General features: G+C 37.9%; 1 protein-coding gene across 1 annotated transcript in view; it reads left to right on the forward strand.

Annotated features, from left to right (window-relative positions):
* The window catches only part of LOC119773631 (disks large-associated protein 2-like), a 236,315-nt gene that overhangs the window by 190,596 nt on the left and 26,236 nt on the right, over positions 1–19,483 (forward strand). The window lies entirely within an intron of this gene.

A 19,483-nucleotide genomic window follows, 5' to 3' on the forward strand; every position in this document is an offset into this window, starting at 1 on the left:
TCTTTACTTACAGTACACAAAACAGTAACTCAAAACGACATTTTAGTTAACATTATGTTTTCTTGCAGATTTTAATTCATGTAGTAATATCTAGATATAGATATTCAATCTTTCTTTCTTTGCATAATCATTTTGGTTCACACACAAAAATAACTTTGTGGTGAAAAATCTTTGTTTTTTTGTGAAATTTGAACAAACCCTTATAAACCTAAAAATAGCGCATAAAAAAAAAAAAAGTACAAAGGAATATGTTTGAAATAAAATCTTTAAAAAAACAGACATTATCAAGAACATCATTAAGCTGGATTCGCGGTGCTTAAATTGAAGTCATAATGTTTCTTTTTTCTGCTCTCAACAGTATCAGGCTTAAAAACTGTAGTGAGGACAATCATGCCTTGAGACATGACTGATATATTGGCATTGGAAGTGACAAGTTTGTATCCTCAGCTAACAATTGAACTGAAAAAGGGTAGAAATAGCCGCCCTTTTAATCTTAATGGCACCAATAGTGACCACAATGGTCCTTTTAACGTGATTGTTCCATCTGAAAGCCTGATACTTTCCACCCATTTTCAGATCAGAAAAAAAACTTTTGGACATCTTCAAAAACAAGAGAAGAGGTTTAGTCACTTTCAAATGCAGCACCTTAGATTGTTACATCCTGAGTGAATAAGAACGCAAAACAAAGCATCACACTGAAATAACTGAATAACTCACAGTTGATATTTTTTGCTATCCTCACAATTTATAAAAGCCAAACTTCAACTGTATTTGAGTAGTTTTGATTTAAGAAATGTATTGAGTTGTATTTGAAATAAATGAAATACTGAGTAATAATTAAACAAAAGGTCTGTAAAGGTGTGTCTTTCATTTATTTGGAGGAGCAACCCTGTTTTTGCCTTTAATTGCTGTGATGAGTGGGGAAAAAGTATGAAGATGGTTATGGAATAAATTAATGAATGTTTTAGTGCTTATGGCAGGCTGTTTTGACATTTATTAGCTTGACTGAATGTGTAATCCAGATGTCTCAAATGCATTTCTTCCTAGTCAAAATAAGAGTGAGTTACTGCTAGTCAAAATTACTATTTCAGATATCAAAAGATAGAGCCTCATTGTTATTTTGAATGTATTTCAAAACATGTTTTTTAGTACCTAAAACTGCATATTATTTAGGCATTACTAAAGTTTTGATATCTGAAATTCCAATTTAAATAGTCATATATCAATAGTTGATATCTCTAATTATATTTCTACTAGTAGAAATATATTTTTGCTGTCAATAATTGGATTTCTGGATATCTGTAATGTTAAATTCATTATTTAATATCTGAAATAGTAATTCTGACTAGCAGTAACTCTATTATTGAAATCTGAAATTAGAATTCATCCTCGTCAGAATTCAGTTTTAAATAGGAAGAATGTTATTTAAGATATCTGTAAGTAAAAGCCCAATACACGTGAATGGGAAATGTGCCGACCTTTGTACTAATAAGAATCACATTTAGGATATCTGAAATGTCATTTTGACTAGGAAGAAATGCATTTGAGACATCTGGATTATTTTCCAGCTAATAAATGTCAAAAGGACCACTTAAAATTTGTAAAGATTTCAAGGTATCTGAAAGTTTTTACTTACTTGTACATTTATAGTTTTTCAGCCTAAAATTAAATTTTTGCTGGCAAAAATCTGATTTAGGATATCTATATGTACAGTTCTGACTAGTAGGAATGTAGTTTTGACCAGGAAGACTCTTATTTTAGAGATCAACAAATGGAACAGCAGCACTTCTAATATATGTCAAAACAGCCTGCCATCGTTGCTGCTCTTTAGCATAGAACTTTTGCACATACTGTAGTATTTTTGTCAGGCATCTGAAAATAACCACATAGCTATTTACTTAAATGGAGTTTAGGATTATCCAGATTTTGGGCAAACATTTTCAAACATTATACCCCAGAAAAAATAAAACAGATAAGAAAATAAAAGTATACAAAGAAAGAGATAGGCATCGGAATGACTAATTAAGCAATTAAGACAAACATTGTAAACATATTAAATGAATAAGTTAATTAATTTAAAGGTGAATGAATAAAGTTAAATAAAATATATTATACAGTTATTTCTCAGTTTTAATTTCTCAGAAGATACTTCTCAAAACGTCATCCAGACAGTCAGTTCATCAAGCTTATGATCCCAACTTTAAATATATATTTTTTCAGTTGTTACCACCTATAGCTTAGCGGTAGCAATAGGAATCCAAGTTACAGCTGGCTCGAAAATGACCAGGCCCTCAGGGTTTTACCACTGCCACTCGTCGGGGCTGAAGGGGAATATACAATTCTGAAGAAGGAGAAACCAGGGCCGGGGTGCATAGCTCACTTCTGGATCTACTTCTCTGATTCGTTGACACTTTGTAATGAGCTGAGAAAGTTCAGATTTTCCAACTCCAGAGTCTGCAGCTTTGGAACTACGTCAAACAATTGAAAGCTTAAAGTGGAAATTAAACAGTCAACTAAACTAATTGAATTCATGGGATTATCTCAAATTATTAGTAAGACACATAGTCGTAAGTTGTAATAGGAACATAGTGCCCTTGCAACAGAGATAAGCACTACATTGATATGATTGTGACAGCAAGCATGTTCAAAGCTTGGAGGAATGGGCTGCAGGTAGGGGGGCTGCACATTGATTTTTTCCCAAAAAATAATTATTGTCTCTTATATTTTAAGGAAATCTTTAATCAGGTACAATAGCAAAAGGCCTATGCTGGTCAGAAAATGTTTTACTGTATGAAAGCACCTGTTGAATACATATGCTGCTAAGTACATTACATTAGGGTTACATTTTTTTATTCAATTTCCTTCCTTTTACTGTCTAAAATATTCATACTTGGAAATAATATAATACTTGAAATATTTTTTTCTGTGTGTATTACTTATATCTCAATTTTAAATTACTGACAAAAACTAGCTTTATGGTAATAGCCCTTTATAAAGCCACTGAATTTAGATTTAAACCGGCTGCAGGGTGAGAATCTCAATTTATCTCAGATCTTTTGTCGGAATCCTGAGCTGGTGCAAATACAGTGGAAGATGTGAACTTCAGAGGGCGTTGCTAAGGCAACAGCAGTTCTGAGGCATCCTCTAACAAGTTGCATGAGAATGCAGTCCGGGTTGTTGCATAAGACGGGATTTTCTCTCTTCCTTTCGCTCACACACACTTGTGGGGCTTTTCCTGGGGCAGAATTTCCCATTCAGCATGATTTATTCATAGCTAGATCGCTCTGCCAGATTTACAATTGTATCATGTAAATGCAAACCCCCGCCCCGCCATAGAGCAGTTTGTTTGAACCAGGGTTTGCGTGGGGGGAGCAGAGGCATTGTTGGACTTCCGGTTTGTTTCTGCATTTGCTTTGATGGGAAAGAGGGCTTTAAAGGAATTAGGCGGTTTAGACTGTTGGTTGAATCACACAGAACATGAAGATAGCACATCGTTTTTGGCAGCGCTAAGATGTGTGGGATAAAATTATCATACCAAATATTGAGGTCAAAAGTTTTCCAGCCCTAAGAAGTTAGGGCACATAGTAGCCTTAAAATTTGTAACTCTAAAGAGATTGTTTTCAAACTTTTCATCACTATATCGTTCCATCCCCTTTTTGACTGGCAGACAGAGAGGAGAGTAAGGAGGAGTGCTGAGCATAGCACAGATAACACACTCCAACGTTGGCTGACTTACGATAAGTATTTCGAAGCTCAGCAGCTTTTCTTTATCGAGCCGCTGTAATCTTTTTTCTCCTAAATACTTTATGGAGGCATTCAACTCACCTCAGCATATGTCAAATTGCGTGCTAAAGAAGAAAAATACAATTGTTGTTCAAAAGACTGTAAGTTGCCTTATAAAATGTGAATAGATTAGTGCAGAGAGTGATAGAGAGGACTATTCATATCTGCTAATTTAGTTCTACTCTTGAAGGTGTTATATCTATCAACTCCCCCCTGTAAATGCAGCTCCACGTATAAATGTCTCCTCTTAAGCATTGATGTTGACTCTAGACACTTCCCACTTGCCTCTGCTAGGTCCTCTTTGCTTTAATCTATTCCTCCATGCTCTACCACATACTTCGAACCTACTGTGAGAAACACCGTGGGATGTAATGTTTGATTGCCAAGCAAGAATGGGAACGGCAGTGTTCTCTTTCCAGTGCTTACAATGTGTGTTAGCATTACAGTATCACATGCAGACTGGTACAACAGTAAGCATATAAAGTGATGGTGCTAATGTCGCCTGGAGGTGGTGTCAAAGGAGCGTGCAAATAAAGACCAGAGTCCATATTTTACTTTGTAGAGTATGACACCCTTGTTTATGGAAGCAAAATCCCAGCCAAGAGGACTTGCAATCAGACACTGTTTATGATGAACAACATTTAGGGAGATGGCAGACAGAACCAAAAGAAGGGACTAAAAGAGTGAAAAAGAGTAAACAGTCTTTCTGATGAAGCCGAAAATCTAACCCAAAACAAGTGTGATATTAGATACTCACTCTAGGTTTGCAGAGCAGAAAAGAAAGTAACCTGAAACAGACCAGATCACCAAACCAGGCAATACAGAACAGAAAACTACAACTAATGTGAATTGCTTTAGACTAGAAGCAATCTTTGAAAATATTGGAATAACTTTAAAAAAATTCTCAAATCTTCAAATGTATAGTAAAAAAAAGTGCATGTTTTTGCATTTATATTGTTAGAACATTTCCTCTTGGTCAGTTGTTTCTTTATCCTAATAATGTAATACATTTGTAATACATTTTCTTACAGTTCAAAAGCCTGTTTGTTTCCTCTTGAATTGATTTTAGGAAAGATGCATTCATGGTTTAAACAGCAAAGTATCTATTAATTATACATTTATGAGAAAAAGACCATCTGCCTGTGGCACAACACTATAATGAATGCATTATATATTACTTTAGAGGCTTAAATGTTTTTTTTTGTAATGAATTGACATGGGAGCTGGCTCATCTGCCTGGCTGTGTATTTCCTGGGACGCCTGTGGAGCTCGTCGACAGATTCCTTTTGTATCTCTGCTTTTGTCTCCTTGAACCCCTTGTCGGCCTCTCAGATGGATGCTCACACTGAGTCTGGTTCTGCTGGAGGTTTCTTCCTGTTAAAAGGAAGTTTTCCTCTCCACTGTCGCTATAAGTATGCTTGGTGTGAGGGATTGCCTCTGAGTCAATGGGTCTATGTAATCAGCTGGTTTTCCTTAGATAGAAAACTTTGAACCTGTCTGCCTGCATGATCTGGTTGAATTGTAACATGCCTAGAGATGACGTGTTGTGAATTGACGCTATATAAATGAATTGAATTCAAAACTTTAGAACTATTTTTCTGTTTTCCCCTTGTCTGCTTTATTACCTATTTTTATTCTTAGGAGTCACTCTGCTCACCCTTAGAAATCCTTTCTCACCCTCAGTCTTACAATTCACACTACCTCTTATCTAAAATGTGTTTCTGTAGTTTTTTTATTTATTTATTTTTAATGGCTCTATATTAAACCTATCCTTCTCTAGGTTGAGTACAATTCCTGCAGGTCAAACTTCCTCTGTTACTAGACAAAACATCAGCTTTCAGCTCTATTTTCTCTTCATAGAGCTCTGTTTTGAGAGACCTTTAAGAGCACAACAGGCACTCTTGAAAGTAGTGTAGAGTCAAACTGTCATATTGTCATTTTACTGGCTGGAATTGTGAGCAGGGAGACCTTTCAATCTGTTCAAAGCAATGATGTCCAAACTTGTTGCAACATGGGCAAAAAAAAAAAAAAAACAGGCTAAATGTGATTGTAGGCAACAAAAAATATTCTTTATAAACTCTAAAAATATGAAATCTTTTTTTTTTTCACATGCTTACCAAGACACTAGCTAAACACAAAAAATAAGACATACTAGACTTAAATCTTTTATTCCAACAGTTTTTTTTATATATAGAATAGAATAGAAAACAACAGAAAATCCCTTTATTGTCCCACAATGTGGAAATTATGGTGTTTACAACAGAAAAAAGATTATAGAAATAATATAATATAAAATTTAGCCGAATTTAATAAAAAGGAGGATTTTTTTATTAGAACAGTATAATATCTGAGAGTTTGATTTCTTTCAAACTTTCAGATATTATACTAAGATATTATACTTTTGTTACTTTTTTTTTACATGCTCCATATATACAAACATATATATATATATATATATATATATACCACTTTTACCACTGGGGATTATTAAAGTATGTCTGAGTCTGAGTCTAAAACAAAAAAAAATAGGCTTGGGTAACAAAAGAAGTTCTTTCATGGTTAAAAAATTAACCCTTTTGATACATACTGATGTGTTGTATATAGAAGACTTTTCATGTCTTTTTCTTTGGATTATTCTAATGCAAATGACTGAAGTGTGCATATGTCTCTTGACAGACAACTACATTTTGAAGTGTATTAACTATAGTTACAAACAGCGTGTCACTAAAACCTTGTTTTGACATAAATTCCCTTCTGTATAACAATCAGCCTCTCCGCAAACAGAAGAAATCAAGGTTTAAATAGCGTTTAGCTCTGATAGCTGTTTAAAGCCATGCAAATATGTCACAAATGCAGCATGACAACATTTGTTGCCATTTCCAGTATATTGTCAATCACCTTTCAAGAAATGATCACTGTCTTGTTCTCCCTTTTGGTTGTCAAGGGGCTGTTCGCCCCAAGAGAAAAATAACAACCTCTAACATCAGATTAGATTCCAGTTGTTCTCCTTGTTGGTTGAAAATCACATTAGCCAGAGAGGCACTGTGACAGCAGTTTAACCTTATGTGTCAAACTTGACATATGTGCATGATGTGCTGTGTTCTGTCACCTGGGTGGACAAGTGAGAAGGATATCTCCCCAAAACATTCTGGATGTCAGTGCTAATATTGGTCAGAGCTGACAGAATCATTACTTTAGTTGTTAACTCTTCCAATCTGAAAGCTCGGGACATTTCTAATTTAAGGCTTAAGGTGACATATTCCTTCCTTTTAGTTTCTAAAATAAATCCAGAACTGTGGACATACAGCTTTCCACATCTGGTGATTTCAATGGAAATATATCTAAATAGATGTTTTTTTACTGCTATGAAGTTCTCCATTATTATATATATTTGGGTTTTTTTCCCATTGAAACCTGTGGCGTTTTGGATATTCGGTGCCAGCCAACAAAGGATTGACACATTCTCTTACTGACAAACACCTGGTGCCTTGCCTCAATGCCAGGAGTCACTATTACTGTACCTTTATCTAAATCTTCTCATAAACAGCAGTAAGGTGGCGTAGTTAGGTGCAAAGCTATCCCTGCCAAGTCTGAAGGTCGCATGCCTTTGATCTCTCAGTCTAGTGCAGCGCTTTATTATCTTTTAACTTTGTTTTCAACTCCAGTTAGAGTCTCAGCCAAGGTAAGAGTGGGAGCTGTCAGTGATACTCAGTGAAGATATAATGCTATTTAAATGCTAATGTGTTAAGAGGAGCAAAACGACCTTTACTTCAACCTGCATGTGAGCAGAGCGGCAGCCCCAAACAGAAGCCCTTAATAAATGAGCATCTTCCTCTTACACAGTTGGCTCCCACTGCACACCTTATGTCAGGTGTGTGGCAGGTTTGTCACAGTTTAGCCCCTGAGGCTTTGAAAACTCTCAGACAGATTTAGTTTATAAGTAAAAATCAATACCATTGAAAGAACAATTCAATTCAATTCAGTTTATTTATATAGCGCCAAATTCACAACACATGTCATCTCAAGACACTTTACAGTTCAACCAGATCATACAGTCAAATTGATACAAAGTTTTCTATCTAAGGAAAACCAGTTGATTGCATTGACTCATTGACTCAAATACAATCCCTCACACTAAGCATGCTTGTAGCGACAGTGGAGAGGAAAAACTCCCTTTTAACAGGAAGAAACCTCCAGCAGAACCAGGCTCAGTGTGAGCGGCCATCTGCCGAGGCCGACTGGGGTTCAAGGAGACAGAAGCAGAGATACAAGCAGCTGTAAAAGGCGGCCCCGTCCAGGAAACACACAGCCAGGCAGACGAGCTCCAAGGCAGCTCCCATGCCAGAGGATGAAGAGAGCACATCCACCCAGCCACGGCCAGAGAAACAGGACCACACCTGAAGACAGGCCGATCTCCAACATCTACAAACAAGGGTGTTGATGGAAGCAGCACAGCTGATGTTTCTTTCCTGGATGACGTCACAGCCAAACAGGAACAGACGAGGCAAAGCTACTCTGAGGAAAAGCAGAGAGAGCAGAAGGTTAGAGATTGAACTAACAGATTCTGCAGAATAGGAGAACAGAGAGAGAATGAAGCAGAATGATGAAATGGGGGTCCCTATGTCCTCCAAAAGTCTAAGCCTATAGCAGCATAAATATAGAGAGAGAGCTCAGGATAACCTTAGCCACCCTAACTATAAGCTTTATCAAAAAGGAAAGTTTTAAGCCTAGTCTTAAAAGTAGACAGAGTGTCTGCCTCACGGACTAAAACTGATAGTTGGTAGTTGGTAGTTAGAACACAGGGTAAAACCATGAGGGTCTCTTTGTCTTTATTTTTTTTTATATATACTTTTTTTGTATAATTACTATAAAAAGATTTTTATGACAATTTTTAGATCAGATCTTAAATAGATAAATTGTTTTGGACTGTCTGTTTTACCTGGTTCAGAGAGTTGCACCCTACTGTATATCTCTGCAGCTTTACAAGTTCTCCACAGGGATGTGTACTTAGTACTCTATCGTAAACTATATACATCAATGGCTATACCAGCAACCATCCTAGCAACACTGTTAACTCGTTTGCTGATGATGCAAAGGACATAGCTCAAGGATGGTTTGTAGTTACCCGTCAGCTCAGCCGAATTATATAATTTTAGCATTCAGATCTCTGATATCTCTGCACCATGCATCTGCAGGGCAAGGGTGGAAGAACATGATGAATGAGCAAAATCTCCTGCTTGAGAGGGTTTGCAATCATAAAAATTTCTAAACACCCCATTATTTAGCCAATAAATATCACCAATATCAACATACTGCGAACAGTTCTTGGAAACTAATCACTTGCACTCTAGGATGACATAAAGAGGAACTGGAAAAATTGTAATCCACTGTTCTCTCTGCCTTTACATTTAGTTGGGTGTAGGCTTGCAGTCGGAGCTCTATTCTATCCCTTAGAGTCAACCCACATATTGGGTACAGTAGGGGTAAACTGCAAACACTGCACAGAACAGGTTGTGTGCATCTCATTTCAGTGTGGATAGATGCGGATTTTCAATGGAGCTCCAATGCTATGGTGATTGTGAAGAGGGACTAGAAACATTTCCACTCTCTGAAATCTACAGTAGTCTCAGCCAAAGGCGGGAGCTGCAGACTTTTACCACTGCTCCATTGAGATTGTGCAAACTTGCTGCTTTAAAAACTGTACCATGGTGCACAAGAAGCAACTAGTGAAGGTCAATACACTTCCCATAATAATTAATTAATTAATTAATTTAAATGTATTGATCGCACATTGGAGAAATTCACTCTCTGCATTTATCCAATCCCTTGGGGAGCAGTGGGCTGCCATTGTGTGGCGCCCAGGGAGCAGTGTGGGGTTAAAGGGTCTTTGTTCAGAGACCCAGAGTGGCAGTCTGTGTGAGTGGGCCTCGAACTCAGAACCTCAGGATTCCAAGCTCTATGCCCTAACCACTAGGCTGCCACTCCCCTAAATATCACTTCATAATGTATATCTATTATGTAGCCATGAGACATAACATATTTTAGATCGAAATTACAACGGAAATTGTAATCTTACTCAGACCAGAGCAATTGCTTAGGCTACAGATGGCAGCAGGCTCGCGTTTTGTTGTAGTCAGCCCGGAATCACTGTTAAAGAAGTTATACAAAACAGTTATACAACTCCAGCATCAGGGTGTGTCACATTATATCATAAACATTTGCAAATGTGGATATATCCCTGGCTCCAGCCATATCAAAATAATTCCTTGCTCTTTTAGATTAAGGCCATTCCGCATGCTCCATGACAGATAGCTCGCTGTTAAGAATCATCCATTCACTCTGTATACTCTCATTTTATTTCCAAATCTTTTTTACATACATAATGACGATAACTTCATGTCTGGACAGAACAGCTGTCACGTTAGATAGTAGTAGTATTAACACATAAGAAGAAGGTATTATTAGGGTTTAACAGACTCATACATCATCAATAATAATAATCCTAACACCAAGGACACTAGGTTTTCTAGTTGCTGCTTTTGGGCCTCAGAAACAGAGTACTGAGGTTTTATATACCTAGGAACAGTTTTTACAATCATGCTATAACTTCAATACCTACATGCTTTGACATAGTCAATGCACAATACACAATTGATAGTTTTATATTTCTAATTTAGAGCTGCACCAAGTATGAACTTTGCTCTGTTCTATACATGGCTTTTCTTGACTAATTTCTGTATACACTTTTCATGAGACAGAAACATATAATGGAGAATATATATATTTTTTAAACTGTCACGGTGGGGTGGAAGTTTGAAGGAGGACCCAAATGCAGACTGAAGCTGAAGGATGTTACTTGCAGATTTATTATCCAAAAAGGTTTAACAGAAGAAAAAAATCCAAAAACGTAAATCCACACAATACAAAAATGCTGAAACCCAGGAATACTCACAACAAGAAGGGGGCAAAGAAATAACAACAAACCAAAAGAAAATAATCAAAAATAACTAGAATAACACAAAATGGAATTAAAGCCAATGAAACTAGAAAACAAAGAAAAACATGGATGAAAGTAGGACTGAAAACTCAAAAAGAAAACTTAAAACAGAATCAAAACCATGACAGTACCCCCAGAGCTAAAATGTCCAAAAACAAAAAACATTCCACCCAGTGGAGGGGGAACCAGGAAGGAGGGAGAGAAGGAACACCCGCTGAGGGGCCTTGGAGGAGAGGAGCGCATGCTAACGGGCATTGAGAAGAAATTCTCACTGAGTTTAAAATCAGGGACCAGTTCATCAGCAGGCTCAGGGGTCTCTGGACGGCACAGAGGGGGCTCAGGGGGCTCTGGACAGGGAACAGAAATATGGTCTAAATCTGAAGAGGGGCCACTAGAGGGGACTGAGCCTGGAGAGGGAAAACTAGAGGGGTCTAAGTCAGGAGAAGGGAGGGCTGGCTCAGGAGCTGGCCTGCTAAAGGAATCTAGCCCAGAAACTGGCCTGTAAAGGGGTCATGACTCAGGAAAGGCTGGCTGGCATGGAGCTGATGAGCTGGAAGGAAAGGGAAAAGGTCTAAAAGAATGGATGGAGAATGGCTGGGAGAAATAAATTTTTTAACAACCCTAAGATGTGGTGACAGCTGGGAGTCATCAAGGTGCCAGCTGAGACCACAGGGAGGACTGACCTGGTTTGTTGGTGGATAGAGGCTAGCTGACGCTGACGCTTAGGGGAGACAGTGGCAGGCTAAGATTGACCCACTGGAGAGGAAGGGACAGTGTCAGGCTGACCCACTGGGGAGGCCGTTACACTTTTTGCTGGTGGCGTTTCCTGTGCTTGCAGAGGGCAGGTGGTACAAGAGGTTTAGCACTAGGAGAAGGAGGATAAGCAGGGATGGAGATGACAAAGGGAGAAACAGGTAAGGAGGTCAGTGGTGGTCTTGGTGGAGGAGGTTGGTTGAGGAACTGGGCTGCAGCAGCGTGTTAGTTCCATTCAATCTCCTAGAACAGCCCAGTTATTTATATAGCAGCAAGGAGCTCAGATTGTCTCTCACAAACCTCTTTCAACTCACAGGACTCAAATCCTTAAAAAAGCTCAGTTTAGCTTCCTCCTGGATGTGCTCTGCTGTTTCCATTTCTGGCTGGTTTGTACTGTCACGGTTGGGTGGAGGTTTGAAGGAGGACCCAAATGGAGGCTGTGTCATGATTTGATTTAAAGATCTGACCCCAAGATGTAGAAGACCAAACAGAGAGACCAGGGAAAAGTTTTAACAGGTTTATTTAGGAATAATGTGATGAAACCAGTGCTGCTCAGAGTAGAATGATATGGGTGCAGTGCAGTGAACACTGTCAAACCGGAACTGGAAGGTGAGGGGAAGACACATAGGCGGATCTACTGGGGTGGCATAGGGTGGCAAATGCCACCCTAAATGACAGCCTTGCCACCCCTGCTGCCACCCCAGTTGGTGGTAGGGGTGGCGAGGCTTATAAATTATGGATAATTTGAGAATTACGACCGCTAATTTCCAATATCGGACTGCAGTGAATGCAGCACGAGATGACGCGAGAGCGACTGAGACTGATTGTTTTGAAACCGAATGGGGCAAAGCGAGGGAGCCAGGGGTGATGGGGAGAGGAGACACGGGATGAAACAGGTAAAAACTGATCAACTATCTATAGAGAAATAAAATCATAATGAAAGCACAATGTTGCTAGCATAGCTGCAATGCTGATTTACAGATGATAAAAATCAGGTTGCAGAACGTTATTCCTCTAACTATGATGTAAGTTAGGCCTGACGTCTCAGCCTCATAAAGACATATTTGCGGTCAACTATGACAAAAAAGAGACGATCAAGTTTGGTTGAACTCAAATCAAAACGCACAAAGGCTTTGGATCTAAATAAAGTTGTGAAGCGTTTTGCTGAGCAACATGGAAATCGCTGCATTCAGCTGTTATAGTCATGTTAACTTTATGTTTTGCTCTCTGGTGAGCCTTTACAGAGCTGCTATGTTTTGTTTTGGCACCTGAGAAAATCTGATATTTCCTTTAATAAAACCAAAAGTGTTAAAAGTTAAAAATGTGATACTGGTGTAAATCCTGCTTAATATGAAGCAGTGTTGTTGTTTCTGTTTTGTATATATAATATGAAACTATCCAGAAATGACCTGTATGAACCTACTCACAAGCAAAATTTATTTTTATGTTGCTTCTTTTCAGATTTGTGGAGATTTTGATGTAACATACAGAACCTGCCTTTTTGTTGATACAGCAGTATGGAGCACCAACTCTGCCATATTTAAAAATAAATACAGAAATAAATAAATGCTTAAAAAATAAATAAGCATTCAATTAATTGCCACCAAAAATACAAACAACAAATAAATGCAAGTAGAAATTAAATTATACAGCTAGTCATAAAGGTATATAACTCTTTTAATTGGCTTCTTTATTTCTTTGCCTTTTTAATATTTACCTTATTTATTTTTTTGTCATTTATTATCTTCAACTTCATTTTTTAATTACTTATATTTTTAAGTATTTATTTATGTGCATGTTATCATATTTTTGTCTGTTTTATTCTTCCTTTGTATTTTTTTACCCTGGTTATTTCTTCGCCGCTATTTCTTTCTGCCTGCCCTTTTAACATTTCTGCCTGCCATTATAATATAATATCTAATTACATTTATTTGTTGATTGTATTTTTGGTGGCAATTAATTGTATGCTTATTTATTTATTGAGCATTTATCTATTTCTGTATTTATTTTTAAATATGGCAGAGTTGGTCCTCCATATACAGCTCTATCTACAGCATATTTACATGCATGAAATGTCCCTTTCATGTTGCCTTAACTGCTGTATGTCAAGTAACTGAGGAACAAATGGGGTAAATGTGTGTTCAGAGTAAACATTACATAGATGTCCGGTACCTTGGTTGGTGCCTTGACCCATTTATTTCTACTGTGTAGTTCTGCTCACTTTATTCCAGCTCAGTCCATAGATCTCTGATCAGTAACTTTTTCTTTCTATAGTTTCTTCTTGTGCAAATGCTGTAAAGCTGCTTCTCTGACAGTCAATCTCACACATCTACTACTCAGCACCTGTGTCTTACCTTAATACCTTTCCTGTCATAAGGCCCCTCTAGAAGTAGTGTTATCATTCTTCTCTCTCCTATTAAGTGAGATCTCATTGTACGATGTATTATTAATATGAACTGTTTCACATGAAACACTAGTACTGTACATACTATTCTCACCAAACTGTGATAACTGTGATTAAATTCAGTGTAAACAAATGCCATATGCTGCCACCCCTAAAAAATTCCTGCCCCCCTCTTGCCACCCCATGAATATTTTTCTAGATCCGCCCCTGGGAAGACACTGCGGTTAGTTCAGGCTCAGTGGGAAAATTTAATCTTTGTTTTTGAATAGGAGGAAAAGGGTGCAGACTCACTTCTCCAGGAAAAGGTGTCCTTTAAGGAATCCAGCCTGTGGGGATTGTACCAGAGATTGACCTGTTTGGTGATGGGCGGACTGGGTAACTCAGACTGCGGTTGTTCCTTGGTGAATGGAGAAGCTGACTGCCACTCAGATTTCCTGCAGTACTAGAACGGGCTGTGGTGCAGAAGAAACCTTTGCTTGGTGTGAAGCTCAAACGACCTCTTGGGGAAAGTGGATCCAAACTTCCTGTTTGGAACCCCAGCTCAGTTAGAAGCTCAGTTGAACCTTCCAGAGAGAGAAGGTCAGAACAAATCCAGTTTGCAGGATGACCTCCTGCCGAGAGACAAAAACAAAGTTAAGACTCAGGTTGACAAAAACTAGGTTTGACTCAGAAAAACTCAGCTTGGCTAGAGAATCAAAAACAAAAACCCAGGTTAGTCTCTGCTAAGCTAAGCATGGCTAGAGTGCCCAGTATTGGCAAACACTCTGGCGTCGAGGTAGTGGCAGTCAGCAGCTTAAGAACACTCCACAGGTAATGAGGCAATGAGCTGCAGGTGTGCAGGGAGACCCAATGAGGACGGGGCACCACCTGGTGGAGGAGGAAAGGAAACACAAAAACTGGATTCCTGACAGACTGAAGCTAAAGGATGTTACTTGCAGATTTATTTTTCAAAAAGGTTCAACAGAAGCAAAAATACAAAAACATAAATCCACACAATCCAAAAATGGTGAAAACCAGGAATACCCAGAACAAGAAGGGGGTAAAGAAATGACAACAAACCAGCAACAGTGACTGAGCAGGAGGTGCATATATGGGAGAGAGAAACCAAGAGCAGGCTAATCTGCTCATGTGCTGAGAACACGTGTGAACATAGGAGTCTACAAAAGAGCTAGGGAAAGTAGACCGACACAAGAGGGCAAACAAGAAATACCTAAGAACTCAAATACAATCAAAAATAACTAGTATAACACGAAATGGAAATAAAACCAATAAAACTAGAAAACAAAGAAAAACACGACTTAAAGTGAGACTGAAAACTCAAAAAGAAAACTGAATCAGAACCAAAACTGTGACAAATACATGATTTTGAACAATGTGTTCTGTGGATACAAAAAGATGCACACCACACTTTAAACATTATTAATTAAGAAAGCATTTGAACCATTATATATTTGTTTGAAAAGTATTGTATGTATTTATTTACATATCTTAAAAGATATGTAATCCATCATTCACCATGACCTGACAATGACTGAAAAGAACAAGGGGGAAAAAAACGGATTATTTGCGCCCACACAGTACCACAACTGCTCAACTATGGATACTGCAGGCATAGATGGAATGCTGTTGGCCAGCCTCATTCATTACTCATCAATCATCTCGTTATCTCAAGAAATCAATAACTGTTTTCTCATGATAATGAGACAATTATCTTGTTATCTTGAGAAAACAATTAATGGTTTAACCGTGATAACGAGATAGTTATGTTGTTTTCTCGAGAAGTCAAAGGAAAAAAAAAAGTCGAGTACGACAGCTCCAGGCTTCTGTACAATATTACACCCTGGTACTCCAATTATTTTTCAGGGTTCTAAGATCAGGCCAGTTTTCTGGCAAACTGAACGCAGAAATAACTAGTATTTGGTACCTTAGTTAGTGTGGACATGAGAAATGTCCTGACATGAGAAATGTTTACCGTACTTCTGTGTGAAGTTCTTCTAGGTTTTTTTTTTTTTTTGCAGTTTCATGTTGTATTATAAATTCACTGTAAGCAACAAAACAAAAACAAAATCTAAAAAAATAAAATCTAAATTTTAATTTATGCCAATCCCCATTATTGTAATCTTGTAAACCTCTGACCTCAGCTGTTTGCTAGTCATGACTGCCCTCCTCTTTGTTTTTTTATATGCCAATCTATGATAGAGCTCAATTTCTACGTCTCCATTATGCAAATATAAACAAATCCTTAAAATCTTTCTAAATACATGTTTTGTCAGTAATGTCAAAATGTGAAGCAGCCAAAAAAAAAAAAAAAGCTATAATAAAGTAAAACAAACGAAAAAGATGGTAGACATCTTTTGTATATTACCAGAAAATCCCCCAACTGTGTAGGGAGATGATTTATTTAGCGAGTAGATAGCTGTCAAAGTAAGGCCTTAGAGTAAGAGAGTGACTTAACATAAGGCAGGAATTAAACATTATATGAATCAGTAATATCCCATCACCCTTTTGGTTGAAACATTGAGCAGGTCTGAGTCAGAGCTGAAATGTTCTCAGGATTTGCCCTGTTTAAATGCATTAATTCATAATATTTTTAAATGCGTTTAAGTTTATGCAGAGTGCCTTTAGTAATCCAGTCCCTCTTGAGTCAACATGTCTCGCCAGAGTGCTCTGGATTAAATTTATAAAGGCTGCCAAATAGTGATCCTCATAAGATTGGTAAATACATCTGTTTGTTTTGATCACAGCTGGAGAACAGTAGGAATAGATACACTGCACTGCAGATTCAATGACTGCATTGAAAACTAGTCTATACCTGAATGAATCCAGCCCCACTTGACTGACAAAAAGAATGCTCTTTACCACGGTCATGTTTTTGTAAAAAAAAAAAAAACTTTATGATAAAACACCGGCTTTGATCTGAGATCCTGTCAGACCTAACATAACCAACAGATAAATCTTCAATCCACAAAACTGTGAAGCAGTGACATGGCCCAGAGGAGCCACATTCACCATTTTTATAGCTTTCATTCTGCAGTAAAGCTTTTACTCCTTTGTATGTAGACACAAAACGGGAAAATACGGGGAGCACATGTTCTGGTTATGGTGACCTCATCTGAGGCCAACATTCAAAGTACAGGAAGTGGCAAACACTGACAAAAGACCAGGGTCAGCTCGGTCTCAAGGAAATGGCTAAGACGTGTGGGGCCCTCTCAACACTGCATTCGGCGGTGGTGCCACATAATGGGTTTAAATGACTTGGTGGTACTGTAATTCAACATGACTGGAAAGGTAATGAGAAACATTGTTGTTCTGGAGAAGGCTAAAGATAAGACAGTATAAAAGCTTACATATTTCTCTTTATAAATGTTTGGCTGTAGGGCATTAAAAGCAGCAAATATTTACATGCTATTTGGCTCTAATATAACACTAAGATTTGAGGGTTGACCTTTTCTTCTCTGGTTTTATTTGAATTTTCAGCCTTGGGCTTGTTGGAGCTGGTAGTGAGGGTAATTTTTGTGGTCTAAAAGTGCTACAATTTTGTCTAAAGTCGGTCTCCTTTCAGAACCCCTCCCACGCATGGCTCATAAAAACTCTCCTTCAGTTTATGAGGTTACAGCCTGAGTGTCGATGGTTTTTATGAGGCATATCTTTCCGAGGCAAATAAGCTTAGCTTTTTTATCCTGTTTCTTCCCGTTTTCATAAGAACAAGGTAAAAAGGCTTTCAAAACATGTTACTACCACAAAACTCCACAACCCCTTGTAAAGTATTCATACTACCTCAACATTTTGTTATGTGGCAACCATATAACTTTTCCTACTTCATTAACATTGTATGTGTTAGCCCAGCTTTAAACAGTCCATAATAGTTAAAAGGATTGGAATCTATGGGTGTTTTTTTAAAACGGAAATAAAAATATAGCCTGAATTTGTAATCATCCATCCATTCCATTTTGCGTCACATTTATCCCAAGCAGGGTTGCGAGGGGTGCGGGTGCCTATCTCCAGCAAAACAACCATTCATGCACACACTCACACCTAAGGAGAATTAAGAGAAGCCAATTAACCTAACAGCCTTGTTTTTGGACTGTGGGAGGAAGCTGGAGTACCCAGAAAGAACCCACGCATGCTCAGGGAGAACATGCAAACTCTAAGCAGAAAGAGCCGTGAATCAAACCCTGAACTTTCTTGCTGCAAGGCAGCAGTGCTGCCAACTGTTCCACTGAGCAGCTGCATTCATAATTAACCACACTAAATCAATATGTTGTAGGGCTACCTTTGTTAGATATTAGCTTTGATTGTCTGGAGATTGAATTGCCTCTCAGACTGGAAAACCTGCATCTCTGAATATCATTTTCTAACCGTTTTTGCTTTCTTCACACAGATAAAAATACACAAATAAGGTCTGATCTATAACATTCATTTATAGCTGTATGTGTAGGGTTACTTCTGCCTGAAACTTTGACAGATTTTCCCAACTGAGCTGCTTCTATGTTTAATGATCCCCCTGCCCAACGTGACACTTCAGATGGGTAGCCTTGTACTGGCAGGTCGGAAGATTAGAAGCATTCTTTCCATTTTAAAATGATGGACAGTGTTTATGAATATGTCCTAAGCTTCTGATGTTCTTTATAATCCTTGCCTTTTCTCATGAGCAGTTTTGGTCTCTGTTGTTCTCTAACAACCCTGAGACCACAGAAAAACTGCAGTTCTAAGTACTCTAGATTTATTATTAATGTTTATAAAATTCTGAATAATAAAAATGTATTATTATTATTATTTCCACACAGTTGGAATCTATCTAGATTACTTCTAATTGTACTTTCTGAATTTTGTTTAAGGAAATTGTAGGAAGATGGTGAATGTATTGGTGTTCTTACTCAAAAAACACAATAAAATACAAATAGTTTTATGTTGTGGTATAAAATGATTTGAAAACCATTCACGTGATATAAAATCCTCCATGAAGAACTGAAGTAATGGGTTTTGATCTTTTTTAATCCCGAATTAAAGTGTGTATATTCTAACATCATAGCAAGAAGATTCCAATAGGATTCAATGGTAACTTAAACATTTCTTATAATTAAACAAATGTTATTATAGCATGTTTGCCCTTGATGGCAGATCACACAGAGTTAGTTTTCCATCTAAAACAACAGGACACCCAGGGAAAGTGAAGGATAGTAGATTTGGTGATTGCTTTGCAAGGACTCCTATCTGGCCGTATGCCTCGAAGTGCATTCTTCCAGGCTTTGACAGATGATGCCGATACAGTGAAGTGATAGGCTATTATTTCACTTTGCATTGAAAAATTGGCATTGCAGGCTTCTGCCCTTCCCTTTTATAACTGCCATAGTTTTCTTGCTCGTAGCAGGATTATGCCACCACAGATGTGATTTGAAAGGTGTTATAAAATTCCTGAGGTTTTGTCCTTACAGCCTGTGGATTTCATGTCCACAGTTATGGACTTTTCGGTGGTGCCCACTGGTTGAAATGAGGAAAAGTTGTTGATAATGCTCAATGTATACGTGATAAGATCCCATTGTTCT

This window comes from Cyprinodon tularosa, unplaced genomic scaffold (assembly GCF_016077235.1).
Source record: "Cyprinodon tularosa strain WSP-4 unplaced genomic scaffold, ASM1607723v1 ctg772, whole genome shotgun sequence".
In the NCBI taxonomy this organism is placed as follows: domain Eukaryota; kingdom Metazoa; phylum Chordata; class Actinopteri; order Cyprinodontiformes; family Cyprinodontidae; genus Cyprinodon; species Cyprinodon tularosa.